Raw genomic sequence first — 27,931 nt, forward strand, 5'->3', positions numbered from 1 at the left:
CGTGAACTGACCACAATGAAACAATGGAGGTAGGGTGCTAGGGGCTATTTCCATACCACACCTTATTTCAGCATCACCTCCTTGTGCTCTGGACTCACTACGCAACATCTCTCTAGTTCTGAGCACCAGGAACCTAACACATACTCTGCCTGCCCCAGTGTTAAAAAAAATCCAGTATACTGTGTGTGTACATGCAGGGGCTGGTGTGTCGTATGTATCAGTATCTGTTAGAGATGTGCAGCAGGCATTTTTTGTGTTTTGTGTTTTGGTTTTGGATTCGGTTCCATGGTCGTGTTTTGGATTCGGACCCAATTTGGCAAAACCTCCCTTAAAATTTTTTGTCAGATTCGGGTGTGTTTTGGATTCGGGAGTTTTTTTTCAAAAACCCCTCAAAACAGCTTAAATCATAGAATTTGGGGGTAATTTTGATCCTATAGTATTATAAACCTCAATAACCATAATTTCCACTCATTTCCAGTCTTTTCTGAACATCTCACACCTCATAATATTATTTTTAGTCCTAAAATTTGCACCGAGGTCTCTAGATGACTAAGCTAAGCGACCCAAGTGGGAAGCACAAACACCTAGCCCATCTAGGAGTGGCACTGCAGTGTCAGACAGGAGGTCAGATATCAAAAAAAGGCCCCTAATAGCACATGATGCAAAGACGAAAAAAAGGTGCACCGAGGTTGTTGTAGGCATAAGCTAAGTGACACAACCACCTGGCCCATCTAGTAGTCTTACACAGTGGCTGAATTTCAAGAGTGGGTTGCAATTGTTCGGTCCACTGACATCATAACCAGCACGCTTCAGTCACTTTAAAAAAAATATGCAATTGGTGGACTTATACGGCAGTACCCCAGGACTAATACAGCAGTACCCCTGGACTCATATGGCAGTGTCACACAGGATGGCACTTTTCAAAAACTATGCCCCAAACAGCAGCTCATGCAAATATTTCAGAAAGGTGCAATGAGGTAGCTCTATGACTAAGCAAAGCGGCACAAACCATTCCAACTGGAATTCTATGTCCAAATCACTGGAATTATTTGGCAAGATCACTGTAATTAATAATTATAAATCACTGATATTAATTGGTAAAATCTCTGTAATGCTACGTCCAAATCACTGGAATTAATTGCCAAAATCTCGCTATTGCCTGTCTAGTGAAGTAGAATCTAGATGGGATTTAGTACCAGGGACACAATAACTTCATCAATTGTCTAAATCCCACTGCACTAATGACAGATAACAGGTGCACGTCTAACAGTGCACTGATTATACTGAGCGCTGATTATCCTGAGCAGTGATTATACTGAGCACTGATTATACTGAGCACTGATGATACTACGGAGAACTGACACTGAGCACCACAATGCGGCACAAGACACTGTACTACTATTAGTGAGCAGCACAAAAGCCCTCTGGAATTGTCACCCCCCAGATACCACTGTGACAGGAATGATGATGAACTATGCACAGTGACACGATACTACCATAGCACCCTACAGCAGCAAGTTGCAGCACAAGAAACTGGACTATTAGTAATGTACTGTAGTATACTGAGCAATACACAATGCGGCACAAGACAATGAGAAGTGATACTGAGCACTGATGAGGATAATAGAACTGAAACTGGGCAGTGAGAACAGCACTGGACTATTGTACTATAGTATACTGGTCACCACAATGCAGCAGCAAGACAATGAGCACTGATCCTGAGCACTGATGAGGATACTAGAACTGACACTGGGCAGCGAGATACAGCAATGGACTATTTACTGCAGTATTATATACTGGTAACCACAATGCAGCACTGATACTGAGTACAGATATTGAGCACTGATGAGTATACTAGAACTGACATGGAGCAGCAAGATACAGCAATGGACTATTGTACTGCAGTATTATATACTGGTCACTACAATGCAGCACTGATACTGAGCACAGACATTGAGCACTGATGAGGATACTAGAACTGACACGGAGCAGCAAGAAAGAGCAATGAACTATTGTACTGCAGTATACTGGTCACCACAATGCAGCACTGATACTGAGCACAGATATTGAGCTGATATTAGCTGATAATGTGCTTTTCAGGCAGAGAACGTAGCCACGTCCTCTCCGCTAAATCTACAATGCACGAGTGAAAATGGCGGAATCTCGCGAGAACCCGAATCTCGCGAGAATCCGACAGCGGGATGATGACGTTTTCTCCCGTTCGGGTTTTGTGAGTAAGGCGGGAAGAACCTAGGCTGACTCGGAACCGTGTAAACCACGGGAAGTTAGGAGGGGTTTGGTTTTCGGTGAACCGACCCCCTCATCTCTACTATCTGTACAAGGGTGCTGTCGTTAGGTGTATCAGACAAGGGGTGATCTGTCCATATACATCCAGGGACTCTGCCTGCCCCAGTGTTAAAAAAATAGTATACTTAGTGTGTACATCCAGGGGCTGGTGTGTCGTATATATCAGTATCAGTCAAGACAGAGCTGCTGTTTTTTTGGTGTATCTGACAACAAGGCATAGTTCGTGCTCACAGTGAAAATATAGATAAATATATTTGTGCATATAATTTCACCAATAAATGGGTGTATATTAGTCAATAATTTTCAGGCACCTAAATGGAGCACTTATGATGAAACTGTTCAGGAAGCAGACAGCAAGTAATGGTCTCATACACCAGGAAAGTGCTCATCTTCTAGCTACTGTAAGAAATATATGAAAAGGGGAATTCCTTCGATTGCATAGGAATTGCTCAGATGACAAAGTCTACACAGAGAAATGTGGTGAATTAACCAACAGACTCATCAAGAGAGGATACAGTAAGAAAACTATCAAAACTGCCATACACCAAGTATCAAACTCAGAAGGGAATCTTTGATCTTCGGAAATAAGATATAAAAAATAAAAAATATGGTCCGATTAAAAGGGAACTTTTGCAAAAATGGAGAATACTGCAAAAAATAATTCGAAGACACTGGCATATTTTATCAATGGATACAGATCTGTCATCACTTGGGCGGCAGAGCGGCTTTCAGTTGGCAAAGAGCACAAAACATCAGGGACAAACTCGGCCGAAGCCATTTTTTCAGAAAAACCCGTAACCAACCAAAATTCAAGGGTACAATCACCATGTGGCAAATGCAAAGCCGGCACCCATATCCTCATAAAGTATTGTGTCACAGATAGATGCAGTATAATAAAAACATCCACATTAAACAATTTATCAACTGTGACACCACAGGCATGGTTTACTGCCTTGAGTGCAGTTGTGGTCTTAAGTATGTGGGAACGCCCACACGAACGTGCTTAAACAGAAAATTCTCGAACACGCAGGGAACATATGCAATGGTGCATCAGACACCTTTAAAATGAAAAAGTTGACCTCAGTTGCGAGACATTTTCTGAAACAACATGGAGGCAGCACTACAGATCTGAAGGCGTATGGCCTACAACATTTGAAGATTGGCATCCAAGAAGGTGATCTTGTGAAGTAGCCATTGCGCATAGAAAGCCAATGGACATTCAAATAAAACACTGTAACACCATACGGTTTGAAAGAAATGAGCAATTTCAGTGCTTTTTTTTTAAATTCACTAAAAATCAACTGACTTTTGCTATTTTCCTCCACATAGTGTTATTCCCTTTTACCTTCCACCCTACCTACCGCGCCCCCCTGTTGGACAATTCCAACCTCTTTTCTTTGCATTATGTGATGTTTGGAACTTTGCTGACTGTGACAACAAACATTTGTATAGTTTATAAAACTGCCACCCTGTCTGCCACTGCATTGTCAAAGCCCAAAACCGGAGACTTGGGCCAGCGCACATCTCTAGACTAAAGTAACCCAGTATCAAAGATTGCACATTCATTTCACTGCTTATTGTAATTTTCTTAATTGGGAAAATAGACGCATGTGATCATAACGGACCCAGAACAAACACTGCAGAATTTACAGTGCGTTAAAAATGATGTTTCTCTTAATGTGTACGGTAGTTGTTTAATGCCATTTTCTGTGGGGTAATATTACTAGCAACTAGCTAAATAGTAAAATTTCCAGTGTGTAATAAAACAACTGTTATCATAGTAAGGCTTGCAAAACATACATATATTTCAGTAATATCCAGGTACGGCTCCAGAGTAAGGCTGCAGCTCAGCTCAAAATTCAAATAGTGCAGGCACACCAACTGCCCGTGAGTCAATTTGAAATGGCAGTTAGTGACAGTTGGTGTGGCTCCCCTATTTGAAATTTGAACTGACCTTCAGCTTTTGCTCTGGATCCGCCACTTGTACTGTCTATCTAACATAATATAAATAAATAGATAATTAATAAGCATCGAATAAAAGTCATTCTTAAACTGAAAGCACTGTGACTTTACAATGAAGATGTCACACATGTAGCAAACAAAAACCAAGTGGCGCTTGACAATCAGATAATTGGAGACATTTATTAAATATAAATAAAATACAACAACCTCCCGGGGGTATGTTACAATATTAAAACATCACAATAATGTTAATATATAATGTAATATGGCTAAGCATCCAAAATATAATTGGAGCACCAATTGAAAACAGATCATGAAAGTTCAATTGCTGATACCACCAGAGGGGTCATGAATCGTGCAGAGTTCAATGTATGCACTGAAATATACGGCTAAAAGGTAATTATCAAAGAAATAGCTCACGGCTGTGTAATTAAAAAGTATTACATGTAGCACAAATGGAAGGCGTTGTTCAGCCGGTACAAATGGATGAAATGATAAATGGATGTATATGCGCACCTGTAGCGCTGGGCAGGAGCTTTCAATGCCTGCTCCCTGGTGCTATCCCATTGGCCAGGGAAATGTTGTACACTTGTGCCTCAGCGGTGAATGAAAATGGTGCCGTGACGTGCAGGGAGACTTAGTTGTCTGTCCTCACACGATCAATGCTGCATCCGGGGGCTCCGAGTCTCCCAAATGGTGACAGATGACTGATGGAGCCGGTGCTGTAGCGATGGTCAGGCCAAATGCACTGACCAACAGCCAGCCTATCTGTAGTTGGAAAGGCACCCAATGGGAATCCCGTTCGCAGGCCCGCACCAAACCTGTTGTGGGATGGCAATTACCGTTCTTGCCGCCAGGCAGGAGTTGGGCGGCTGGGGCTGTATGGGTGGAAAGCAGCGGGCTGGGATCTCAGGGTAGCAGGAGTCAAACTGGGCTCCTATGCATGGCTTTAAAGGGAGATTGAAGTACACAGCGGTACTGATCCTCAAGGTGTATCACCTGTATCCTTCTCCTTTGCGCTACTGCCTGCGCTTACCTCACTGTGCTTGTGCGCAATTCACTTCCCTGCTAATGTTGTTATGTGTAAACTATAGGCTATAATGGCTAATTCCATCTGAAGAATATGTTAGCTCCAGGACCAAGCTCAATAATTGAAACTAAGGAAACGTATTAGGGCTGCTTTTCCAGTCGAAAATGGGGGACAGCAGCAGCTCCAAAATCTGCAGTGTTCCCCTGTATATACATTCAGGTGGTAATTAGTACTTGTGAGTACACCCAGAAAATGTGTTATTGGGGGATATGACATATCCATGCAGAAGCAGAATATTGGTGAAGCCACTGGATGATGTGACAAAGAACCAGAAGGAAGTAGCAAACATGTTTTAACCCATTCAGTGGCAAGTTTTTAATTTAAAAACACACACTGGGTGGGTGTTTTTAAATTACAGTGGGAGATGGGGGAAGGTGCAGGAGGAGCGAATGATGGGGCAGGGTGAGTTAATCGCCTGAAATCGCCAGCGGATATCGCCAGCCCCAGCACTGATTCCTGGCTGCCTTGTGTCACCCGGGAATTAGCATAATGCCTTTTACTGCTAAGCCGGCCCCCTGGCCAATGGGAGTACAGGCGGTGGGCTAAACTCCATAATGGAGCATTCTGATTCCCGGCACCATGCATGCTGCATTGCTGTCCCTGGGATATCAGTCAGTAATATGCCTGGAAATCTTCCAGGGTTGCCAGCGCTGTCATCATTTCCAGGCATGACACTGAAGGGGTTAATTTACACTGAACATGCAGTAATGTTATTACACCTAATGGCTTAGAATTGGATAACCGAGGGCATTGTGAGTTATGTGGCTCTGATCTGAAGATGACACATGCAATTTTCATCTAGAATTATTGTAATGTACATCTTTGGTATATAAAAGATGGCACCAGGTTTAACTTCAATGGACATCCCTCCTGTGGGAAATTGCAAGCATAAGGCCAAACAGTAAAAGGAGTGAGGATTGGTAGTGCTCCAAGGGGTGGAAATAATCTCTGTACTCCCTATGTCAACTTCTGTAAATAAGTAAACCAACAGCCTACAGGGGTAAAACCATTTACCATTTGTGGTAAACCATCAATGTTTTTTAATTATAGATGGTCGATGGCTGTACCAATAATAGAGAAGTAGAAGTAGAGGTAAACAAGTCAATGCAGCCTGGTGCTCTGAGGTCCTCTGACTATTTCTGTACAGAATACAGTCCAGCACCTTACAACTGTTTTTATTTTACTTACAGCTAAAATTAGAAATGTAGTGATGAGTAAACAACTACCATAAGTTCTTCCACCAAAATAGGAGTGGAGGTGAAAGCCTGTGTGTTGTTCCTGATTGTGTGTGCCTAATTTTTAATCACCTGCTTGACACTGTCCTCTTCCTCTTGCCTCTTCTCATAATGTGAAAAGTCATCAAAGAAGGAGGTGGTATGTTTGTAGCTAGCTATGATTTGAAGAACTTGGCAAAAAATTTTCCAGGGGGACCACCTGTTGCTGAAATTATGAGTTAATTATACTGTGCATGACCTGTTTAAACAACATAAGGGTGGGTGGTAGGGCCCAAAGACAATTCCATCTTGCACCTCTTTCTCTTTGCATTATGTGCACTCTGGGGCCCTAGTTTTTATAATTGCCATACTGCCTGCCACTGCAGTGCCACTCCTAGATGTGCTAGGTGTTTGTGCCGCCCACTTGTGTCACTTAGCTTAGTCATCCATCTACCTCAGTGCAACCTTTTTGCCTAAATACAATATTGTGATGTGTAATGTGTTCAGAATTGCCTGGAAATGAGTGAAAATGAATGTTATTGAGGTTAATAATACCGTAGGATCAAAATTACCCCCACCGAAAGGGTGGTTTTGGTAAAACCAATCCAGATCCAAAACACGAACGGAGATTCAGATCCAAAACCAAAACACCAAACCCGAATATTGTCATCCGCACATCTCTAATAGGCACGCAGTACCTGTGATACCTCTTTCAACCACTTAGACATAACCTGAAAACCATGGGAATGTTACGCTAACACTGGGGTGTATGACAAGATATGATCATAAAACCAGTGAGCAAGTTTAATTCTAATGTGATAACTATTGTTAAGGTTAAATGCTTTTATAAAAACATGAATAAAATCCCAATGGTTACTTTATTATGGTTCGTACAGATCTTCTGTATTTTTTATTTAAACACTGTTGTTACATGCTACATGAACCGCATATCTAGGAGTGGTGAGTGGCAATGGATCAATACTTTGATAGATAGATAGAAAGATAGATAGACAGATAGATAGATAGATAGAATTTTTTCGAGTTTTGAGTTTTGGTTTTGGATTTGGTTTTGGTTCTCCGGCCATGTTCTGGATTCGGACGCGTTTGACAAAACCTCCCTGAAATTTTTTTGTCGGATTCGGGTGTGTTTTGGATTCGGGTATTTTTTGTTTTTTTTTCAAAAAAACCCTAAAAAACAGCTTAAATCATAGAATGTGGGGGTAATTTTTATCCTATAGTGTTATTAACCTCAATAACCATAGTTTCCACTGTGACTGTGGGTGCTCTTTCCAGCACTTGCAGGGGGCGTGCAAATGGTGGAAAGAGCCACCTCTTCCCGTCCAGTGTTGGGAAGGTCAGGCATTGCAACCGACACAATTGGACTCTCCTTGGGGATTTGTGATTTAGAAGAACGCACAGTTCTTGCCGTGCTATTGCCAGCTTAACTCTTCATTTTTCTAGTGGAAGGATGAGTGCTTCCATCCTCATGTGAAGCTGAACCACTATGAAGCTTACGGATACCCTCGTCAGGTTGGGTAAGACACCCACCGGCCTCAGGCCGGAAAACGGGTTCCCTCACCAAGCCATATCTTTCCCCCTTTCAGTCACAGCATTCATTGAATGTGGGATCACTTATTTTCGCTCACTTACTCCATTTTGCCTATATCATAGTACATTAATACTTGTGGACATTAATGCTCCTTACATGTGGACGCTTGCTCTTGTTTCTTCCTTTTTATGTATATAATAATAAAAGTTATATTTTAATAATTTCATCATTTAAATTTTTCAAGTGTGCCCTTGAAAAGGCATATAGTTGCTTTTTGTCCCTTTTCCTCTTTAAAGGGCCTTTTCCGTTGTTTCATAGTTGTTATAACTATTTTCCGGGAGCACCACCAACCACTTGCTGAACTAATTATTATAGTAGGCTTTTACATTGGTTTGATAATATTTCCAATTTACTGAATCACAATTGTCATATCCTGTGCAGATTTATCTCTTTTGGTTAAGCTAAACCACTAGCCATGAACGCAGGCCAGGGCCTCAGCTGTTCCTTGCCACTCTGTGTCGTAAATGGCAGATTGGCAAGTTTACTTTTCTCCTCAGACGCTTTTAATTTAGATTTTTAGGTCATCATTTTATGAACTTTTGCTTTTTGGATTTTACATGCACTCTACTATGACATAGGGCATTCGCCTTGGCAGACGACGTTGATGGCATTTCATCGTCTCTGCCATGACTAGTGGCAGCAGCTTCAGCACTAGGTGGAAGTGGATCTTGATCTTTCCCTATTTTACCCTCCTCATTTTTGTTCTCCATTTTTTAATGTGTATAGTTAATTAAATATATGCCTGTAATATTATTATATCAATAGCAATGGCCTACTGTACTGTACAACTATATACTGTTGTTTACCAAAATGCTGCACTGTACTACTATATATACTGCTCACAAAAATGCAGCACAGATATGGAATGGATACTTGCAGTGACACGGAGCTGCAAGATACAGCAATGGCCTACTGTACTGTACAACTATATACTGTTGGTCACCAAAATGCTGCACTGTACTACTATATATAATATATATAGTATATACTAGTCACACAACAATGCAGCAGATATTGAGCACTGATGATCAGGATACTGTCTAGAACTGTATCTGACACAGAGCTGCAAGATACAGCAATGGCCTACTGTACTGTACTACTATAATTATATACTGGTGTTCCCCATAATGCAGCACACTAAGCACAGATATGGAGCTTTTCAGATAGAGAACATAGATATTTGCAGCACACTGAGCACAGATATGGAGATTTTCAGGCAGAGAAAATAGATATTTGCAGCACACTGAGCACAGATATGGAGATTTTCAGGCAGAGAACGTATATATTTGCAGCACACTGAGCACAGATATTTGCAGCACACTGAGCACAGATGTGGAGCTTTTCAGGCAGAGAACGTAGCCATGTACTCTGCGTTCAATCTCCAATGCAAGATTAAAAATGGCGGTGACGCGTGTCTCTTTATATAGAATACGAATCTCGCGAGAATCCGACAGCAGGGTGAATACGTTCGGCCTCGTTTGGGTTATCCGAGCAAGGCGGGAAGATCCGAGGCTGCCTCAGAACCGTGAAAAATAGGTGAAGTTCAGATGGGTTTGGCTCTCGATGAACCAAACCCGCTCATCTCTAATTAAAACTAAGCTGTAAATATATGGAGCTATACCAGTCAATGCAAGTATTTAGGGTTTAGGCCTCCAATAACACTAGAACACAACCAAAGAAACAGATTGCTGTGGGCCCCCATAGATAATTAAGTTGAATCAGTGGACCTACTATTTTCTTTATATCCCATAGATTTTCTAGTGTGCCTCTATTATAATGTCCTACTGCTCATAAGTGACTGGGACTTCTCAGACTGCACAGATGTAGTACTTTGGCTCGCATTACCACCAACACCCAGTTTAACCCCCAGGCAGCTATTGTACACACGTCTTATATATTGTTCCACAACTTCTCATTTATGGTGGTTTTGGCAAAACGAATCCAGATCCGACACACAAACGGAGATCCAGATCCAAAACCAAAACACAAAACCTGAAAAGTGTCCACCGCACATCCCTACTTTAAACATTTCTTCTTTGGGACCTCACTGAGCTGCTGCACACTTCAATTCCCTGTAAATGATGTTATGTATAAACTATAGGCTACAATGGCCAATGCAATCTGAAGATGTTGTTAGCTTCAGGGCCAAGCTCAATAATACAAAGCATTCAGGAGTTTGTTCATTTTGGTATTGAAACTAAAGAAAACTATGAGGACTGCTTTTCCAGCCAAAAATTGGGGACAGCAGCAGCACCAAAATCTGCAGTGGACCATGTAGATACATTCAGGTGGTATTTAATACTTGCAAGTACACCTAGAAAATGTGTGTTATTGGGGTATATGACATATCCATGCAGAAGCAGAATATTAGTGAAGCCACTGGATAATGAGACAAAGAGCCTAATTCAGACCTGATCATTGTTGTGCAAAATCGCACAGCAGCCGATGATCGAATGACTATGCATGCATATACACCGCAATGCACACACGTGAGCCCAAACAGCAACAGAATGGTGCAAACATTTAGATTGCTAGATGTACGCAAGGTGAATTACAGGAAGTGGACATTTGTGGGTTGTAACTGCCCATTTTCTGGGAGTGTCTGGAAACAAGCAGGCGTCCCCAAGCATTTTCAGGGAGGGTGTGTGACGTCAGCTCTGTCCCCGATCAGCCTGATTCTAAATGTAGGAGTAAGTTCTGAGCTACACACAGACTGGAAAAAACATTCTTTGGTGAGTGAGATGCGAATGGATTTGCAGCTGTCCGCTGACTGGAAAAGTTTTTGCATGGTGTATGCATGCATTCACACACTTGCACGAGCAGGTTTTCACTCTCTATGGGTGGCAACTAACTGATCGCAGCCCTCGACAAATTTGCAGAGGAGTGTTCAGGTCTGAATTAGGCCCAAAGAAGCAGAAGGAAATAGCAAACGTATTAATTTACACTGAATATGCAGTAATGTTTTTATATAGTACCTAATGGCTTAGAATTGGATAACCTGGGGCATTGTGAGTTATGTGGCTCTGATCTGAAGATGACACATGCAATTTCCATCTAGAATTACTGTAATGTACATCTTTAGTAGAAAAAGAATGACACCACCAGGTTTAAGGTCAATGGAAATCCCTGCGGTGGAGAACAGCAGGTAGTAGGCCTGACAGTAAAGGTAGGTGGGATTAGCAATGGTCCAAGGGGTGGAAATAATCTCTGTGCTCCTTATGCCAAGTAAAAAAGAAAACCGTAACTGACCAACAGCCTGTGAGGACAAAACAGTTCACCATTGGTGACAAACCATCAATGGTTGGTAACTATTGATGGTTAATGGCTATACCAATAATAGAGAAATAGAGGTAATCAATTTAATGCAGCCTGGTTCTCTGAGGGCTTCAGACTATTTCTGTGCAGAATAAAGTCCACCACCTTACAACTGTTCTTATTTTACCTACAGCTCAGCAAATGAGATGAGTAAATAACTTACATATGTTTCTCCACTACCAGGATGAGAAGTTAATAATAAATGTGGCAAAATGACAGCATAAATTAAAAAAACAAAACAAACACAGTTCATAAGAACAGTAAACTAAGATTAATCTGACAGTACATAAACTTCATACAGGTGGATAAAGTACATAAATGATGCTATAAATGAGAAGTTGTGGAACAATAAATAAGAAGTGGGTACAATAACTGCCTGAGGCTAAACTCCTACTACTCAGTGTTGGCAGTAATGTGAGCCAAAGCACTACCTCTGGGCAGTCTGAAAAATCCCAGCCATTTGTGAGCAGTAGGACATTATAATGAAGGCAGAAAAGGCGATCTTTAGTGTCAAAGAATAATAGTGGAAGCTAAGCCACCCTGTCCATTCGAGATTGCATTGCCGGCTGAAAATGCAGAAAGGACCTCTAGACTAAAGTAGTGATGAGCGGGTCCCAGACAACCAGACCCTCCTGAACTTTAGGATCCGACTCCTGTTCTGAGCCTTGCTTGGGGTTTCCCACCAGACTCAGGTCCCAAAAATGAGGCAAAACGTCATCATCCCATTGTCGGATTCTATTTGGGTTTTTGAGTCTATAAAGGTCCCAGTGACCGGTGCTGTTTTCACTCCAGCTATGTCAAGTGCACTGAACGGACATGGCCGCAGTGCTGAGGCATGTGGCGTGGGCGTGGGGCTTCTGGCAGCATTCAGTGACAACAAGGGGTGATCTTCCATCATTAACAGTCCATGAGTGCTGGTGAATCTGACAAGGGGTGATCTTACCTGTGCATACATCCAGGGGCTCTGTCTGTCCCAGTGTTAAAAAAAACCAGTATAAAGTGTGTGTACATACATGGGCTGGTGTGTCTCCAGGGGTGCTGTCATCTGGTGTATCTGACAACAAGGGGTGATCTGTCCATATACATCCAGGTGCTCTGCCTGCCCCATTGTTAAAAAAGCCCAGTATACTGTGTGTGTACATCTGGAGGCTGGTGTGTCATATAATCAGTATCAGTCCATGGGTACTGTCAACTAGTGTATCCGACACCAAGGGGTGATCTGTCCATACACGTCCAGGGGCTCTGCCTGTCCAGTGTTAAAAAAGCCCAGTATACTGTGTGTGTACATCTGGAGGCTGGTGTGTCATATAATCAGTATCAGTCCATGGGTACTGTCAACTAGTGTATCCGACACCAAGGGGTGATCTGTCCATACACGTCCAGGGGCTCTGCCTGCCCAGTGTTAAAAAAGCCCAGTATACTGTGTGTGTACATCCAGGGGCTGGTGTGTCATATACATCAGTATCTGTCCAAGGGTGCTGTCGTTAGGTGTATCATACAAGGGGTTATCTGTCCATATACATCCAGGGGCTCTGCCTGCCCAGTGTTAAAAAAGCCCAGTATACTATGTGTGTACATCCAGGGGCTGGTGTGTCGTATACATCAGTATCTGTCCAAGGGTGCTGTCGTTAGGTGTATCATACAAGGGGTTATCTGTCCATATACATCCAGGGGCTCTGCCTGCCCAGTTTTTAAAAAAATAGTATACATAGTTTACATCCAGGAGCTGGTGTGTCGTATTTATCAGTACAGGTTGAGTATCCCATATCCAAATATTCCGAAATACGGAATATTCCGAAATACGGACTTTTTTGAGTGAGAGTGAGATAGTGAAACCTTTGTTTTTTGATGGCTCAATGTACACAAACTTTGTTTAATACACAAAGTTATTAAAAATATTGTATTAAATGACCTTCAGGCTGTGTGTATAAGGTGTATATGAAACATAAATTAATTATGTGAATGTAGACACACTTTGTTTAATGCACAAAGTTATAAAAAATATTGGCTAAAATCACCTTCAGGCTGTGTGTATAAGGTGTATATGTAACATAAATGCATTCTGTGCTTAGATTTAGGTCCCATCGCCAAGATATCTCATTATGGTATGCAATTATTCCAAAATACGGAAAAATCCCATATCCAAAATACCTCTGGTCCCAAGCATTTTGGATAAGGGAGACTCAACCTGTATCAGTCGAGACAGTGGTGCAGTCATTTGGTATATCTTACAACAAGGCACAGTTCATCCTCACAGTGAAAATATAGATAAATATATTTATGCATATAATTTCACCAAAAAATGGGTATATGTTAGTCAATCATTTTCACTTGCTAATACATGAAAATTCATGGAAATCCTGAATGACAACCAATTGAACATTAAACTAACCTCAGAATGGAGTGCGAATGAAGCCACTTTCTTGGACCTACAACTTTACAGGCACCTTGATGGAGCACATATGATGGAACTGTACAGGAAACAGACAGCAAGTAATAGTCTCATACACCAGGAAAGTGCCCATCTTCCAGCTACTGTAAGAAATATACCGAAAGGGGAATTCCTTCGATTGCGTAGGAATTGCTCCGATGACCAAGACTACACAGAGAAATGTGGTGAATTAACCAACAGACTCATCAAGAGAAGATATAGTAAGAAAACTATTAAAACTGCCATACACCAAGTATCGAAACTCAGAAGGGAATCATAATCTTCGGAAATAAGAAAGAAAAAAGCAGAAATAAGATCCGATTCATAGGGAACTTTTGCAAAAATGGAGAATACTGCAAAACATAATACAAAGACACTGGCATATTTTATCAACGGATACAGATCTGTCATCACTTGGGCGACAGAGCGGCTTTCAGCTGGCAAAGAGCACAAAACATTGGGGAACAAACTTGTCTGAAGCCATTTTTCCAGTAAAACCCATAACCAACCAAAATTCAAGGATACATCACCATGTGGCAAATGCAAAGCCGGCACCCATATCCTCATAAAGTATTGTGTCACAGATAGATGCAGTATAATAACAACATCCACATTAAATAATTTATCAACTGTGGTACCACAGGCGTGGTTTACTGCCTTGAGTGCAGTTGTGGTATTAAGTATGTGGGAATGCCCACATGAACGTGCTTAAACAGAGAATTCTCAAACACACAGGGAACATACGCAATGCTGCATCAGACATCTTGAAGATGAAAAAGTTGACCTCAGTTGCGAGACATTTTCTGAAACAACATGGAGACAGCACTACAGATCTGAAGGCCTATGGCCTAGAACATTTCAAAATTGGCACCCGAGGATGTGATTTTGCCCAGGAGCTATTGCACATAGAAAGCCAATGGACATTCAAATGAAACACTGTAACACCATATGGTTTGAATGAAATTATCAATTTCAGTGACTTTTTGTAAATAGTACCATTTACTAAAAATCAACTGACTTTTGCTATTTTCCTCCACATAGTGTTATTCCCTTTTAACTTCCCCCCTACCTACCGCGCCTCCCTGTTGGACAATTCCATCTTGCACCTATTTTCTTTCCATTATGTGCTGTTTGAAGCTTTGCTGACTGTGACAAGAAACATTTGTATAGTTTATGAAACTGCCACCCTGTCTGCCACTGCATTGTACAAGCCCAAAACAGGAGACTTGTGCCGGCACATATCTCTAGACTAAAGTAGCCCAGTGTCAAAGATTGCACATTCATTTCACTTCTTATTGTAATTTTCTTAATTGTGAAATAGATGCATGTGATCATAGCGGACCCAGAACAAACACTGCAGAATTTACAGTGCATTAAAAATGATGTTTCTCTTGATGTGTACAGTAGTTGTTTAATGCCATTTTCAGTGGGGTAATATTACAAGCAATATGCTAGATAGTAACATTCCCAGTGAAATAAAACAACTGTAATCATTGAAAGGCTTGCAAAACATACATATGTTTCAGTAATATCCAGGGACTGCTACAGAGGAGGGGCTGCAGCTCAATTAAAAATTAAATTAGTGCTGGCACACCAACTGCCCATGAGTCAGTTTGAAATGGCAGTTGGTGACAGTTTGTGGCTCCCCTATTTGAAATTTGAACTGACCTGCAGCCTTTGCTCTGGAACCGCCACTGGTACTGTCTATCTAACATAATATAAATACATAAATAAATAAAATGCATCTAAAAAAAGTCATTCTTAAACTGAAAGCACCGTTTGACTTTCGAATGAAGTTGTCACACATGCGCAATGGTGGTTTTCAAAAGCAACACCTGGAGGACGAACACATTTATTGCACTGACCAGAAAAATAAATCATTACACTGCAGGTGAATATGCTACACTGCAGCTGAATATGCCTCCCTGCGACCAGGCACAGGCATCCATAAATTGATTAGTCTTTTGCATTTCATGCCACATGGAGGATAGTTTAGAGTGGCTACATCAGTAGAATACATAGTAACATAGTAACATAGTATCTGAGGTTGAAAAAAGACAATTGTCCATCGAGTTCAACTTATTTGTGGTCTCCTATGCATGATGATTTGGCTAAAATTTCTGACTGATGCTGCTGTCAGCCATTGCATTTTATCCCTATTTATAGTAACTATAATGCATGACTATACACCATACCCCTGGATATCCTTATCCATTAGGAATTTATTTAAACCATTCTTAAAGGTGTAGACAGATTCCGCCATTACAACTCCCTCAGGCAGGGAATTCCAAACACGTATTGTCCTTACCGTGAAAAAGTCTTTATGCCGTATTGTGCGGAATCTCCTCTCCTCTAACCTGAGCGAGTGTCCACGATTCCTCTGTGTTGATCTAACCAAAAACAGATCCCGCGCAAGCTCTGTGTATTGTCCCCTTATATATTTGTAGATGTTGATCATTTAATAGCAGATCATCTTAATGATTATTTTTGCTCAGTATTTACTACTGAAAGAGAGGGGAAGGGGCCACAGTTAAGTTGCAGGGATATTCAGGAAAATGAAACAAGTACATTTACAGAGGAGAAGGTCCTAACAGAACTCTCAAAGCTGAAAGTGGACAAATCTATGGGGCTAGATGGGATACATCCAAGGATACTAAAAGAACTTAAAGAGGTGCTGGTAGCACCATTGACAGAATTATTCAACCAGTCATTAGCTACAGGAGAAATTCCAGGGGACTGGAAAAGAGCAAACGTAGTCCCACTGCACAAAAGTGGAAGCAAGGAAGAGGCAAACAACTACAGACCAGTGAGTCTTACATCAGTAGTAGGGAAATTGATGGAAACACTCTTAAAAGAAAGAGTTGTAGATCATCTCAAATCCGGCAATTTACTGGATCCCAAACAGCATGGATTCACTGGGGGGAGATCATGTCAAACAAATCTTATTGACTTTTTTGATTGTGTGACTAAAGTGATGGATAAAGGTGGAGCCATGGATATAGCTTATCTTGACTTTAGTAAGGCTTTTGATACAGTTCCACATCGCAGACTGCTAAATAAACTTGAAAGTTTGGGATTGGATATTAGGATTATAGAATGGATAAGATCTTGGTTGAAGGATAGAAAACAGAGAGTTGTGGTAAATGGAGTGCATTCACAGGAGGGAAATGTTACCAGTGGAGTACCCCAGGGATCTGTACTTGGACCAGTGCTTTTTAATATCTTTATTGGTGACATTGCAAATGGGATTAAATGGAAAGTATGCCTTTTTGCAGATGACACAAAGGTATGCAACAGGGTAGACACACCAGGTTGGGTAAAACAAATGATTGAGGATCTAAGTAGACTAGAGGAATGGTCAAGAGTCTGGCAATTACAGTTTAATGCCCAAAAATGCAAAATCATGCACTTGGGTCTCAAAAATCCTAAAGCTAAATACAGTATTAATGGCACTATACTGAAAACTACTGAGGAGGAAAGGGATCTAGGAGTCACTATTTCAGATGACTTAAAAGCAGGTAAGCAATGTAACAAGGCAATGAGGAAGGCTAGTCAGATGCTTGGCTGCATTGGGAGAGGAATCAGCAGCAGAAAGAAAGAAGTAATAATGCCACTGTATAGGTCATTGGTACGGCCTCATCTAGAATACTGTATTCAGTTCTGGAGGCCATATCTTCAAAAGGATATTAATAGATTAGAAACTGTACAAAGGAGGGCAACTAAAATGGTGCATGGCCTACATCACAAAACATACCCAGAAAGACTAAGAAATCTCAATATGTATAGTTTGGAGCAGAGAAGAGATAGGGGGACATGATAGAAACTTTCAAATATATGAAGGGTTTTAACAAAGTCCAGGAGGGAAACATTCTCCAAATGAAGAGAAGCAATAGGACACGAGGACATGCACTGAGACTGGAGGGGGGGAGGTTCAGGGGAAATTTGCGGAAAAATTATTTCACAGAAAGGGTAGTGGACAAGTGGAATAGCCTCCCATCAGAGGTGGTAGAGGCTAAGACAGTAGAGCAATTTAAACATGCATGGGATAGACATAAGGATATCCTTACAAAGAAATAAGGATCAAATAAGGTTAGTGATAAAAAAAAATAATATAAAAAAAAAAAAGGGGCAGACTAGATGGGCCAAGTGGTTCTTATCTGCCGACAAATTCTATGTTTCTATGTTTCTATCATATCCCCTCTTAGTCTACGCTTTTCCAATGTAAACATGCCTAGTCTTTCAAGCCTTTCCTTGTATTCCATCGTCTAAATGCCCTTAATTAGTTTGGTCGCCCTCCTCTGTACCTTTTCAAGCTCCAGGATATCCTTTTTGTAGTATGGTGCCCAGAATTGTACACAGTATTCAAGGTGTGGCCTCACTAGTGATTTATATAACGGGAGTATAATACTCTCGTCCATAGCATCAATACCCCGTTTTATGCATGCTAATATCTTATTAGCCTTCTTTGCGGCAGTCCTACTTTGGGTACTACTGCTTAGCTTGCTATCTATGAGGACACCTTAGTCCTTTTCCAGTACAGAATCCCCTAATTTTACCCCATCTAGTAGGTAGGTGTAATTTTTGTTCTTGTTACCACAGTGCATTACCTTACACTTGTCTGTGTTGAAGCGCATTCTCCATTTGGCTGCCCATGCTTCTAATTTAACTAAGTCGTTCTGAAGAGACTCAGCATCTTCCTCTGTATTTATAGCCTTACACAATTTGGTATCATCTGCAAAAATTGACACCATGCTCTCTAGACCTTCTGTTAGGTTGTTAATGAAAATATTGAACAATAGCGGTCCTAATACTGAGCCTTGCGGCACACCACTTAGCACTTCAGTCCAAGTTGAAAAAGATCCATTAACCACAACGCGCTGCTCCCTATTATCTAACCAGTTTTTGACCCAAGTGCATATTGTGCTTCCTAGCCCTGATTTCTTGTAGCTTGTAGATAAGTATCATGTGTGGTACAGTATCGAACGCTTTGGCAAAGTCTAAAAAGATTACATCCACGTCTTTACCCTGATCTAGGTTTGCGCTTACTGTTTCATAAAAGCCAAGTAAGTTGGTTTGACGGGATCTGTCCTTCATAAACCCATGTTGATTCCTTTTAATGACCTTATTGACTCCAAGGAACTTCTGAATACTGTCTCTTAGAATACCTTCCAATACTTTCCCAACTATAGATGTAAGACAAACAAGTCTATAATTACCTGGTTCAGCTTTACTTCCCTTTTTTTTAGGCACTACTTCCGCTATACGCCAGTCTTTGGGAACCATACCTGATATAATTGTCCTTAAAGATCAAAGATAGCGATTTTGCCAGTTCTGAGTGAAGCTCCATTAGAACCCTTGGGTGAATACCATCGGGCCCTGGTGATTTATTAATCTTTAAATGTTTTAATCGGTCACAGACTACTTCCTCGCTTAAATAAGTACCTATCAGTGGGATATTCTCATTATTGAGATTGTGTATCAGTCCCTGAAATGGGTCCTCCCTAGTGAATACTGTTGAAAAAAACTAATTTAGTGTATCCGCTATGTCATTATCATTTTTGCTTAAGACTTGTCTTTTAATGTCAGAGACTTACTGATTTTCTGTGCATGCATCAATGCATGTTGCTTTAGGAGAGGTGGCCATGGATATATGTTGCTTGTACAATAAAATCATCAGTAAATGAACTGTAATTTTTGAAACCAGATATGAAATGTTCTATCTGATTTCATAATTCTCAGATGTAGGAATAATTTGATCTTTTTTTATAAGACTGCTGCACTTGTAAGTAAATTCTGTGTGATGGGACTATGGGGTAAATTTATCATCATGCTTTAAACCTGATGATTGCAATTTATTGTCGCCGCTTGTAGCAAACAGAAATTAAGAATGTATTAAAAACACACACGCACAGGAGCCCATCCCTGGGATGTGAAGGATTAAGGGGGGTACTGACCGGAGAGATGTGTGCTGAGCGATCTTTACACAGACTGTTCAGCACACATCTCTCCCCCTGCTCAGCACAGCGCGATGTGCTGAGCAAGGGGTGGGACAGACGGAGGGCCGCTCACTTCATACAGCGGTGAATTGAGCAACCCGCTAGATTGAGCCTGCATGCCGGCTCAATTTAGCACCGGCAATAGCTGCTATCACTGGGGTGCATACACACGGCAGATCTGTGCTTAAAATCTAAGCAATCTAGTCAGATTGCTTAGATTTTAAACACAGATCTCTCCGTGTGTACCCCCTTAAGTGATCACCCCACTTTAGCACTTCTCCTTTGCGCTTGTGCCTGCGCTTACCCCACTGCACTTGTGCGCAATTCACTTCCTACAAATGTTATGTATAAACTGTAGGCTATACTGGCTAATGCCAACTGAAGATGATGTTAGCTCCAGGACCAAGCTCAATAATTGAAACTATGGAAACCTATTGTCACGGGGAATGGGTTTTGTGAATCCGGAATTGCTGCTTGCGGTTTGGTATCGGTGACATTAGGCAGGATTAGCCAAGCAGGCTGAATGAAAGTCTTTTTCATAGATCTTCTAAGGAGGTTCCATGGGTGCCCTAGCTGTTTACTTGTTAGAGCGGTTGCGTCGGCAGGGCCTGTACATCTGTGGACGAACGTCTGATGGAAACCCGGATAGGAAGACTGTAGACTGGGGTAACTGAGACTCGCTGAGAGAGATGGTGACTCGGTGAGGTCAGCATGCGAGGAGAAATAACCGGGTGTAGATCCAGCGATCCAGGCGAGAACTCAGGAAACAGGATGCTTTAGAAGCAATGCTGTGGAGCACAGAGAACTAGCACACACAAGGCTGTGTGAGAGACGTTGCACTGGTGATTGCTTACCCAGAAATCCCTAGATTTATACCTGCAGACTGTTTCTCATTGGTTTTGCAAACCTTGCAGGTAAATGAGTGTTTTAGATTAGCTGACCCTTCAAAGGCGGCGACACCCATCCCGAACCTCTGCAGCTGGAAGCTGCACAAATGTTTGCTGCTGCCTCTGAGACCTCTCCTCCCAGACATGTCTTCAAGAAGTCATGCCCCTCGCCAGCAGCCCACACCCCCACTGGAGGGACTGCATCAGAGCATCCTGACAGGTAAGTACCACTGGTCCCGGAACCCGACCCGCCGGACCGTGACACCTATGAGGGCTGCTTTTCCAGCCGAAAATGGGGGACAGCAGCAGCTCCAATATCTGCAGTGTTCCCCTGTAGATACATTCAGGTGGTAATTAGTACTTGTGAGTACACCCAGAAAATGTGTGTTATTGGGGGATATGACATATCCATGCAGAAGCAGAATATTGATGAAGCCACTGGATGATGAGTCTAAGAACCTGAAGGAAGTAGCAAACATGTTTTAACCCCTTCAGTGTCAAGTTTTTAATTTAAAAGCACACACTGGGGGCATGTGTTTTAAATTACAGTGGGAGAGGGGGGAAGGTGCAGGGGGCGCGACTGATGGGGAAGGGTGAGTTAATCGCCTGACACACCAGTGGGCATCGCCAGCCCCAGCACTGATTCCTGGCTGCCTTGTGGCACACAGGAATCAGCATAATGCATTTTACTGCTAAGCCCACCCACTTGCCAATGGGAGTCCCAGGGGTGGACTAAACTCCATAATGGAGCATACTGATTCCCGGGTACCATGCACACTGCACGGCTGTTCCTGGGATATCAGTCAGTAACATGCCTGGAAATCTTCTGGGGTTGCCAGCGCTGTCATCGTTGGCAAGCCCAGAAGATTTCCGTGCATAATACTGAAGGAGTTAATTTATACTGAACATGCAGTAATGTTATTACTCCTTATGGCTTAGAATTGGATAACAGAAGGCATTGTGAGTTATGTGGCTCTGATCTGAAGATGACACATGCAGTTTCCATCTAGAATTATTGTAATGTACATCTTTGGTATATAAAAGATGGCACCAGGTTTAACTTCAATGGATATCCCTCCTGTGGGGGATAACAAGCGTAAGGCCAAACAGTAAAAAGAGTAAGGATTATTAGTGCTCCAAGGGGTGGAAATAGACTCTGTGCTCCCTATGCCAACTTCTGTAAATAAATAAATAGACCAACAGCCTACAGGGGTAAAACCATTTACCATTTGTGGTAAACCATCAACGGTTTTTAATTATAGATGGTCAATGGCTGTACCAATAATAGAGAAGTAGAAATAGAGGTAAACAAGTCAATGCAGCCTGGTGCTCTGAGGGCCTCTGACTATTTTGTGCAGAATACAGTCCAGCACCTTACAACTGTTCTTATTTTACTTACAGCTAATATAAGCAATGTAGTGATGAGTAAACAACTAACATAAGTTCTTCCACCAAGATAGGAGTGGAGGTGAAAGCCTGTGTGTTGTTCCTGATTGCGTGTGCCTCTCTAATTTTTTTAATCACCTCCTTGACACTGTCCTCTTCCTCTTGCCTCTTCTCATAATGTGAAATGTTTATAGCTAGCTATGATTTGGAGAACTTGCCAAGATTTTTCCAGGGGGAACACCTGTTGCTTAAATTATGAGTTAATTATAGTCTGCATGTCCTGTTTAAACAACATAAGGGTGGGTGGTAGGGCCCAAGGACAATTCCATCTTGCACCTCTTTTTTTATTTGCATTATGTTCACTTTGGGGCCCTAGTTTTTATATCTGTCATACTGTCTGCCACTGCAGTGCCACTCCTAGATGTGCCAGGTGTTTGTGCCGCTCACTTGTGTCGCTTAGCTTAGTCACCCAGCTACCATGGTGTAACCTTTTGGCCCAAAAACAATATTATGATGTGTAAGTTGTTCAGAATTAGCTGGAAATGAGTGGAAATGAGTCTTATTGAGGTTAATAATACCATAGGATCAAAATTACCCCCAAATTTTGTGATATTAGCAGTTGTTTTTTTTTAAATCCAGATCCAAAACCAAAATAAAAACCCGAAAGGGTGGTTTTAACAAAACCAATCCAGATTCAAAACACAAACGGAGATTCAGATCCAAAACCAAAACAACAAACCCGAAAAGTGTCCGCCGCACATCTCTATTAGGCACGCAGTACCTGTGATACCTCTCTCAACCACTTAGACATAACCTGAAAACCACGGGGATGTTATGCTAACACTGGGGTGTATGACAAGATGTGATCACAAAACCAGTGAGCATCTCTTAAGTATAATTCTAATGTGATAATTATTGTCAATGTTAAATGCTTTAATAAAAACATGAATACAATCCCAATGGTAACTTTATTATGGTGAGTGCAGAGTTCTGTATTTTTTATTTAAACACTGTTGTTACATGCTACATGAACCGGAGATCTAGGAGTGGTGAGTGGCAGTGGATCAATGCTTTGATAGATAGAAAGATACACAGATAGATAGAATTACAGTATTAACAGTAAGCTCTAAGTCACTTCCGGATCTAGGTTGATGTTATTTACACCAGTGCCTGCAGGAATGTACTGGTGTCTGAACTGTTATGCACACCAGTGCCTGCAGGAATGTACTGGTGTCTGAACTGTTATGCACACCAGTGCCTGCAGGAATGTACTGGTGTCTGAACGGATAGGGATGCAAAACAAATGAACTCACAGACAGACTGGGGAATATGACATTACGTACACAGAAGGTGATAGGGTAACAAAATTAACACAAAGTGAACAGAGAAGCCCAGAGGCTAAGAAACTGGGTGTCTCCCTAGTATTAGGAATGCTCAGATGGAAAAAGAAAGATGTTGTGTTTTAATACGTAGAGAACCCGAAATGCTGTTGCTAAGGGCAACAGCAAAACCCTAAAGGGTTACCAACGGGTGTGGCAGTAAACTCCTTGGTCAGAGATGGAATGATAGACACAAGGAGAGTCTCCACAATCCTAATCCTCACTTGTAGTGCACAGGTTCAGCTTACTGCCACTAAACTGACACCTGAACACCTTGCACAGTGAGAAAGGATTTAGGCAGGCAAGTCTGAGAATACAGCCGCAAACTTGCTAAATTCACAGAGTAGCAAAAGAACCCCAGCAAGTTAAACGACTGACTCCAGTCTTACTGCTAGGTCGGGATTGGCAGAGTGTAGTACCAAATCCCCAGGCCTATTTGCAGTAAGCAACAACAAATACAAAGCTACACAGTACTGGCTAACTTTCAGGAACTAACTAACCAACAAAGATTCAGCAGCATCTGCTTAACCTGAGAAGAGGGTTTATAAAGCAGGTGCTGTCCACGCCCCACTCATACCTCACAGACTGTGAGCACAAAAACCAGCACCGGATCCCCTGCCATGCACAGAGCCTGTAACCACTGCACAGCAAAAGACCCGAACCGGAGTATCAGCTGCGCTCAGGTTACTCCGCTTGCACTCGTCTCCCGGTTGCCATGACGACGTGGCAGCACAGGGCAGGAGACCCTAAAAGTTGATGACGTGAGGCAGCAAGTCCCGGAGCTCCGCCAAGACCCATCCACAGGCACCTTTTAATGGCCCTTACTGGCCTCCAATTGCCCTGCACTGCTCCCCCCTGCTCCCGCAACCCTGAGGGACCGCTTTATTACGCTATGTACCCCGCTCCTCACTATATATAGGGCAATGCAACCTATTTTATTTTTTCTTTAAATGTGGGTGGACAGGCGGAGCTCCACCCTCACACTCCACTACTGGTTATTAAGTTAATGTGGTTTTTATATTTGCCTTTGCTAATTTTCCTGTTAGGAAGTACTGAGCCCCTCCTCTCCTCCCCCTATTTCCTTGCTACCCTCCCCCCTCCCCCTCCATTACATTATATTCTATTGTATTTCTTAGACATTAACAACTATAGTACTTGTGCCTCCCCTCTCATCCTGAGCCTACTCTGACAATATGCTCGTGGAACGTGGGCTGGTTCAACTCGCCTGCGAAATGCAGGAAGATTCTCCTCTATCTCAATTAGAAAAATGTTGATATTGCGTTTCTACAGGAGTCCCATCTGGTTTCTGCTGAAGTGGTTAAACTCAATACTTTAGACTGGTCTGTTTTAGGCTCTAGTTCTCATAACTCCAAAGCCAGAGGTGTCATCATCCTGATCAAAAGACATTTTCCCTATGATGATTTGACTGTTCGTTCGGATGAATCGGGTAGAACGGTACTATTAACACTTAAGCTATTTGGACAGCCTCTGACAATTTGTAATGTATATGCGCCCTCTACCTAAACCAAGAGAATCCTACAATCATTAATTGCCTTACTGACCCCGTACCTTTCCTCCTCTATTATGCTGTGTGGAGATTTTAATCTAGTTACCTCACTTCTCCTGGATAGATCCTCTACACCCCCTAGAGGCCTAACCCTTCCCAAACTTGGAATATCTTTACTAGCAGATAAGCTCTTATTGGTGGATGTTTGGAGGGCCCTCAACCCCACTGACAGAGACTATACCTGTTTGTCCTCAGCCCACTACACCCTGTCCCGAATTGATTACATATTCACTTCTCATGCCCTCTTTCCTAGTGTGGTAGACGCTCTCATTTCTCCAAAATTTTTATCTGCCCATGCCCTTGTGACGTCCTCTATCCAAATTTCGGGACCGCAGGTTGTGGAAATTCCCCTCTTATTTTTCCAAATCTTTGAAGTTCCGTAACAAACTCGAAGCAGCTTGGGAGACGTTTGCCTTGGACAATGCCTTGCATGCAGACTTTAACCCCATGCTCTTTTGGTTATCCCCCAAATCCGTATTACGGGGTGAGATAATTTCATATGTGGCCAGTTCCTGTAAAAAGTATACAGAGCATTATCTGGAGTTTCAGACTGCTCTGACCTCAGCCTTTCAGCGGTTCAAGTCCGAGCCGAATGTCATTACCAAACACAGTTATCTTTTGGCAAAGACACACTTTGACGAATTCTTGCAGACAATAGGGGATAAATACATGTTTAATGTTAACTACAGGATTCACAAATTCGGAAACAAAACTGGTTAATTGTTATCCAACCTATTGCGAGTTTCTCACCCTCCCTTGACCACGAGACCCTTAGTGACGAGTACCAACGCAGAAATCTCTGACGTCATGCACTCCTTTTACTCGGATCTTTATTCCCCCACAGTTCCCCGCCCCCACCCACCGGATTCCCTTGATAAGCCTGCACCTGCTGACCCTTTGGAGAGCCTACAAACCCCTATTCTAACTCTGGAGCTTTGTCAATCCCTAGCAACCCTAATTACTTTGGAAGAGATTCGTATGACCATTGGCCACTTTAAACGTGATAAAGCCCTGGGTCCAGTCGGCTTTTCTGCCGATTTCTATAATCTGCTTTTGCCCAAAATTAAGACTCCCTTGCTGCATGCGCTTAACTCTTTGCTTACATCAGGGACTCTCCCTTTATATTTTAACACAGCGATAATTAAAGTATTGCCAAAACCTGTCAGGGATCTTACTCTCCCGGGATTGTACTGCCCCATTTCCCTACTCAACCTCGATTATAAACTACTGACTAAAATTCTGGCTGATTGTGTAAAATTACCCCTATCCCATATCATTCATCCAGATCAAATAGGCTTCATCTGGGGCAGATATTCTGAGGTCAATGTCCGTTCTGTCCTATCAGCAGTTCACGCCTTCTCCACCTCGCCTCTACCCACCTATGGGCCTAATTCTGAGTTGATCGCAGCAGCAAATTTGTTTGCAGTTGGGCAAAACCCTGTGCTCTGCAAGGGGAACAGATATAACATGTGCAGATAGAGTTAAATTTGAGTGGGGTGTATTCAAACTGAAATCTAAATTGCAGTGTAAAAATAAAGCAGCCAGTATTTACCATGCACAGAAACGAAATAACCCACCCAAATCTAACTCTCTCTGCAAATGTTATATCTGCCACACCTGCAGTGCACATGGTTTTGCCCAATTGCTAACAAACTTGCTGCTGCGATCAACTCAGAATTACCCCCTATATCCTTTCCTTCGACGCAGAGAAGCCGTTTGATCTGGTTGAATGGCCCCATCTTTACCTCTCCTTAGCACGTTTCGGCTTCCTGCCAGCTTTCATTGACTGGATCAAACTATTATATATGCACCCCCAGACTCAGGTTTCCTGTAATGGTGTTCTGTCTTCCCCCTTCCCTGTCGGAAGAGGTACTAGACAGGAATGCCCTTTACCCCCATTACTTTTCAACATAGCTCTTGAACCGTTGGCGATAGCTTTGCGTGCATCCACAAGGTTTAAGGGGAATTGAATTGGCGACGTGGAACTCTAAGTGGCTTTATTTGCAGATGACATGCTCCTTTTCATATCTGACCCTGACATCTCCCTCCCAGAGATTCTTGGCCTGATATCTTCTTTTGGAGTGGCTTCAGGCTATCGTATCAACATCACCAAATCTGAATTGTTACCCCTGGGAATCCCCCACGCGTCTACCCCCTGTACCGCCTCAACATTAGCGCTGGCATTTAAGACTGTCCCAGATAAGATCACCTACTTAGGAATACAAATCCCATCAGACTTGTCCACTCTATTTGAGGTCAATTTCACACCCATGCTAGCTAAACTTACTACTACCCTAGACTCCTGGAAGCTTTTGCCCCTCTCTGTCCTGGGTCGAGTAGCGGTTCTTCAAAGTATGTTTTTTCCAAAGTTATACTACCTTATGCAACTGTTACCTATTCATCTTTCCACAAAAGACTTGTTATATCTGCGTAAAATCTTAACCATATTTCTCTGGAAAGGCAAGAAACCCCTAATAGTTTTTAAAAAATTAGCTGCGCCTCGCAATGCTGGAGGTGTTGGTTTGCCTGACTTACTTTCTAACTCTTTGTCAGCGCTTTTCCATTGGGCTGCTGATTGGCTGACTGACAGACATTCTTTCACGGACCTAGATGAGGCTATGTTTTCCCCCTTTTCCCTAGTGCTCTCCTACACTCTGCACCGAAGACTATCCCTCCTCATATTCTCCGTTCCCCATTGTTTCATGACATCTACTATGCAATGCTCAAACTAAACAAATTGTTTCACAGAAATCATATGTTTACACTGCAAATCCTCTTTGGGGAAATC

The sequence above is a fragment of the Pseudophryne corroboree genome, chromosome 9 (genome assembly GCF_028390025.1).
Source record: "Pseudophryne corroboree isolate aPseCor3 chromosome 9, aPseCor3.hap2, whole genome shotgun sequence".
NCBI classification, from domain to species: domain Eukaryota; kingdom Metazoa; phylum Chordata; class Amphibia; order Anura; family Myobatrachidae; genus Pseudophryne; species Pseudophryne corroboree.